This window comes from Lygodium microphyllum, chromosome 9, assembly GCF_053477565.2.
Source record: "Lygodium microphyllum isolate KBCC chromosome 9, Lygodium_microphyllum_v1.1.10, whole genome shotgun sequence".
Taxonomy (NCBI): domain Eukaryota; kingdom Viridiplantae; phylum Streptophyta; class Polypodiopsida; order Schizaeales; family Lygodiaceae; genus Lygodium; species Lygodium microphyllum.
Window position 1 is genome coordinate 129749346 of NC_141143.1, and position 5161 is coordinate 129754506.

The window sequence follows — 5161 nt, forward strand, 5'->3', positions numbered from 1 at the left end:
GGTGCAGTGCCAACTACATCTAAATGATGTTGCATCTCCTTTTTTGTAGAGCGTGATGCATATTATCTCTAGCCTTTTAAAGTAAAGGAGCCAATAGTATATGTAGTCTAGCACTTCCCCGTTCTTTTTTCCAAGTGAGCTACATAAATTTGTTTTGATAGTCAAGCTATAAACATTATATGGCACCCAAACAAAAAAACTTTGGGTAGTTTTGATATCTTTATCAAGTAGAGCTAGTTATGGTTGAAGTGTTCATAAAAGAGTGACACTTGATGACTCATTGTTTTATGGTTTTACAAATATTTTGATTAAAATATTTACATGGCTCAATTGTTTGACTCACACTAGGCTTATATATAATGCATAACAATTTGTGTCATAGGTTTAAGTGGCTTAAAACAATGCATACTTTTTGCAAAAGGTTGTCACTAATTGGGATAGGTGCGTTTTAATCTTGGGGGCATCACCTTATTGGCCCTTTACCCTAGATGGCCAAGCATGCAAAATGCTCACTCTCAAACAATATAGGCCTTACAATAATATATAACATGTATGCACATTTCTAATAAATTAAATCCCTACTAGTAGTTTGTAAAACTAAGGGTTTGAACACATACCTGCATCCATTCCACCAAAAGGCATATCAACCTTACCTATCATTGTATATCAAACATATATCTCATTAGTGCCTCAAATACATCACTAACACATGTCAAACAATTAGGTATTTTACACTGATAACTACACCTAGGCCTAGGTTTTCGTGTGACTTACAAGTTACCATTTTAGTTTTTTTATCTTTATGTGATTAACACACAAGTTTCTATGTTTCTCCCTTAACACAAGTTCATTAAACTTAAGCAAGCATAACAATGCATAAAGAATATTTCATTTTTATAAGAAATCAATACATTAATTTGATTTGCCAAGTCTGTGGCCATAAGCCTTGCCAAAAACCTAGGATTGGATCTTCTAATCCCATCAACAAGGTACGCTTTAAGGGTTTAGATAGCTCATCTTAGAGGCAACAATGAAGCATTGAGTTGGTAGTATTACAACAAATGAAGCGTTTATTGAAAATTCCTCTAATGTAAATACAAGCAAAAGCTTGCTTAAAATGTTGGCCCTACCATCAATATAGTCATTGAAAAAATCTTTGATACGAGTGTACCAAAATAGGCATCAAGAAATGCGCTGAAATAAGTATCACAATACATAAAGCATATACCAACAATAAAGCTCACAACACAACACAGCACGCATAAGGGAACTCACAAAACACAAGAATTTGTAGAATGGCCCATCTTGGGGGCGAGAGATCATATTCATAGCAAGAGAGTATGTACAAGCCAAGCCAGAGGTACAGTGTGAGGGACAATGTCATGGGTGATGATGCAATTATCAAGGTGTGTCACACTCGACTCAATACCATGGGTGAGGGAGAGATGTACTCGTCCCTCATACACACCTCCTCTTGAAAAAATTCAATGCCCACATTAGTAGGGAGGCACAACTCGTTGCCATCACAAAACTCGACTTTTATGCATGACTAGGCAAACTCGAAGTAGGAATGACTTTATTGTGCACATCAATCGTCCACATGTTGACCATGTTTACAAGCACAGAGTGGAGGGTAAACCCACCAAAACAAGTTATGCACCCTTGCTCTAATGCTAGGCCAAACAGCTCAAGTGCACATAATTGTTTGTGGACTAAGGCGACTTGGCAACAAGCTATTACATGAGCATACCAAGCCCAAAATGCAAGTGTCTAGTCGATGACACTTTGCAAAGTAAGGCCCACCTTGGCCATATCTATCAATCTACTTGTGATGAAGAGGCAAGATGTGGCGACCATGGGGTAGCCACACATTCCTTGGCCCAATAGATGCATTTTGTCTTAGATGCACCTCCCCTTGAAAAGAATTGGAGCTTAGTTGTCTGAATCTTGCTTGCAATGCATCTCACAAATGTCTTCTTGAAGGTAACTTGATGTCTTTGTTAAAAGAGCAAAATACACACTAGAATGATGAAAGATGCAAGATTAAAGAAAGAGACAATGTGCAAGATGTAATAGGAATCCACTATGACAAGAGTACAATGGTTGAGCGCCATAGTTAACACACTCTACAAGCTCTCTCTCTCTCTCTCTCCCCTCTCTCTCCACACTAAGAATTTGCAAGTACTTGAATATATCAATAATGGATTGTGGCAACACTCCCTCCCTTTATAGAGAAAATAAAGGAGTTGTTTTGCAATGAAATAGGTTGGCCAATTACCAAATAAGAATAAAGAGAGTGCCTGTAAATTAAGTCGTGGGTGCTTGTGAACCTATGATGCAACCACTTCTAACACCCTCTCTCTCAGAGCACAAGTGAACAAACAATGAACAAGAACACCCAAGATGCACCATGGATACTCTAATAGCATGCACTCTATTAGATGCTATGTGCCTCGATAAGAAAGCACCCTAAAGAAGAAGTCCAAATGTCATATGCCCTCTTTGAAAGCAAAGTAGTCGAGCTAGCCAGCATGCACCTCCTCCAGCCACACAAGCTCCATGGATAGCTCACCGTGACACCAAGATTCCTCCACTAGAGCATTAGTATGCCCTTCAAGTCCCCTCCTACAAGACCATATGAACACATCATGTTACTCATCCCAGCATGAACTTGGTGCTAGACACAGCGGTCCAAGGTTTGATCGCCAAAAGATGTGAGCTTGACGGCACACATCAAATCCACCGATAACGAAAGAGAATCAATATGCCCTCTCTCCGCCCACACACTTGCCCCTTCTGGCTAGGAGCATGTGAGGGCATGCAACATCATTAGAGGCGAGAAGAACAATCCAATCAAGCTAGTGGTAGGCCTCAAGTGAACCAAGATGATGTAAATATGTATGTGGTTACGTGCTCTACTATGCATGACCATAATATCCACTGCACAAAGCAACAATGTGTCTTTCATATCTTCCTTCGCTTCAAATATGATGCTCTACTACACCATTCCTTTTCGTCACCTTCATGTACATGACCCCCACTTTGTCTCATCATGATGGAAACAAAGATTCCTTTGAAGACTGGAGCAATCCAACAACTTCTTTGAATAGCATTGGTAGGCACATGAACACTCCAACCCTAGCTCCATGAGATATATTAGAATGATGAATCTCTTAATTACAAGGAAGCTAGTAGGATCATAAGGAAGTGAATGAGAAAGAAAAGTACTTGCATATTACCTTGGTCGAAAGAGAGTAGCAAAGGGAGTATGTGGTGCGCAAATCAGATGCTGATGCGTATGTAGCAAGCGTCGAAAGGTCCCCAAGAACAAAAGAACTCTACTAAATCTCATAAAACAAGAAGATAGATTTGCATGACATGAAGAAAATATACAAATTGGGTACAATCTCCCCCCATGCCTTGTGTGATCACTTCACAAGACATGTATTTATAAATTTATTAATCTCAAAGCTCAAAAATAGCCCAATTTTACAATTAGCATGCTTTGGCTTTTGTGTTTGCTTTTGTCCAAATAAAGAATAAAGCAGTTGGGTGATCCAAAAGTCAGGTTTTGCCCAAATACAATGTCCAATAATGAAATATTTAAACCGAGCGCCCATGCACATACAAAATAATAAATGTTTGTCAAGTGCTTCAATAAATAAGTGTGCTTAAATAAATATTAGTGCCACGTCTTTAATGATAAGATGCATGCCCATAAAAAATGATAATTTCTTCTAGGTAATTTGAATACACGCTATCGCCCAGTGCTTCCCAACGCCACCACTGCTTGCTCTACACATCAACTGAATCATTCACAATTGTTAGAACATAATAAAATTAAACTGACAAAAGTGAATACCTACAGTCTTCAACTATAAAATAAATAAATAGGTTGGAACTTTGTCCTAACCTTAATTTAATACGAGTGCACTCTAAACTCATAAACGCCCATTAATTTAAATATGTATTTTGTGAAATCACACGCTATGGAATCACCCATGTGCACATTAAATTAGCGTGACACCCGAAAAAGACAAGCGTCCCCGTCAACTTCTCACACAAGGAATCCACCTTGTGTATGAGCCCAGGCAAATAAATATAATTTTACGAAACCTTGGACCGGTGTGTCTAGCACCAAGTTCAAATTGAAGTAAATGCATGTATGTATCCCATGTTTGTGGTTTTGAAATTATATATGCACGCAAAAGATCTAGAATTGTATTGTTAGTAGCTTCTGTTTGCCCATTTGTTTCAAGATGAAATACAGATGAAAAATCAATCTTAGTACTTAAATTAGCAAACAAAGTAGTCCAAAACTTATTATAGAATCTCGAATCACGATCTGAAATAATAACTTTTGGCAAACCATGGTTAGTGAAAACAGCCTTAAAAAACAATTGTGCAGCTTGAGATGCAGTTAATGTTTTCTTGCATGGAATGAAATATGCTTGTTTGCTAAATCGATCTACAATAGTCCAAATCATATCATGATTAGCTTGGGTATTAGGCAAACCAGTTATAAAATCCATTGAAATATGTTTCCATGGTCGTTTAGGAATTGGTAAAGGCATTAATAAACCATATTGCTTACCATGGTGTCGCTTAACTCTTTGACAAATTAAACATTTAGAAACAAAGTTAGAAATATCAAATTCCATTTGTGGCCAGTAAAAATCTTCAACCAATGTACGTAAAGTAGAAATAATACCTCTATGGCCTTGATATGGGGGACAATGAATTTCATGCAACACAAATGATCTAAATGGAATAGTTACACACAACCTTTTTTCATAAAACATAAATCCATCAGAATAAGACAATGAATCTATTGGAATCCAGTTATTAGCAACTAATTTATTCCAATCAGCTTGAAAACTGGGGTCTTGGTCATAGGTATCTTTCATAGGGATAAGGGAATCAAAAGATATAATGGAGATATTATGGATACTTGGTCTTCTACTTAAGGCATCGGCAACAACATTCTCTTTTCTGGGTTGATATTGGATAAGTGGATGAAAACTTTGAATAAAAGCAACCCATTTGATATGATGGTCAGAGATTTGTGGCTGACTAAGGAGATGTTTAATACTTTGTTGGTCAGTTTTGATCATAAATTCAAATCCCATTAGATAATGTTTCCATTGATGTAAGGCCTGTA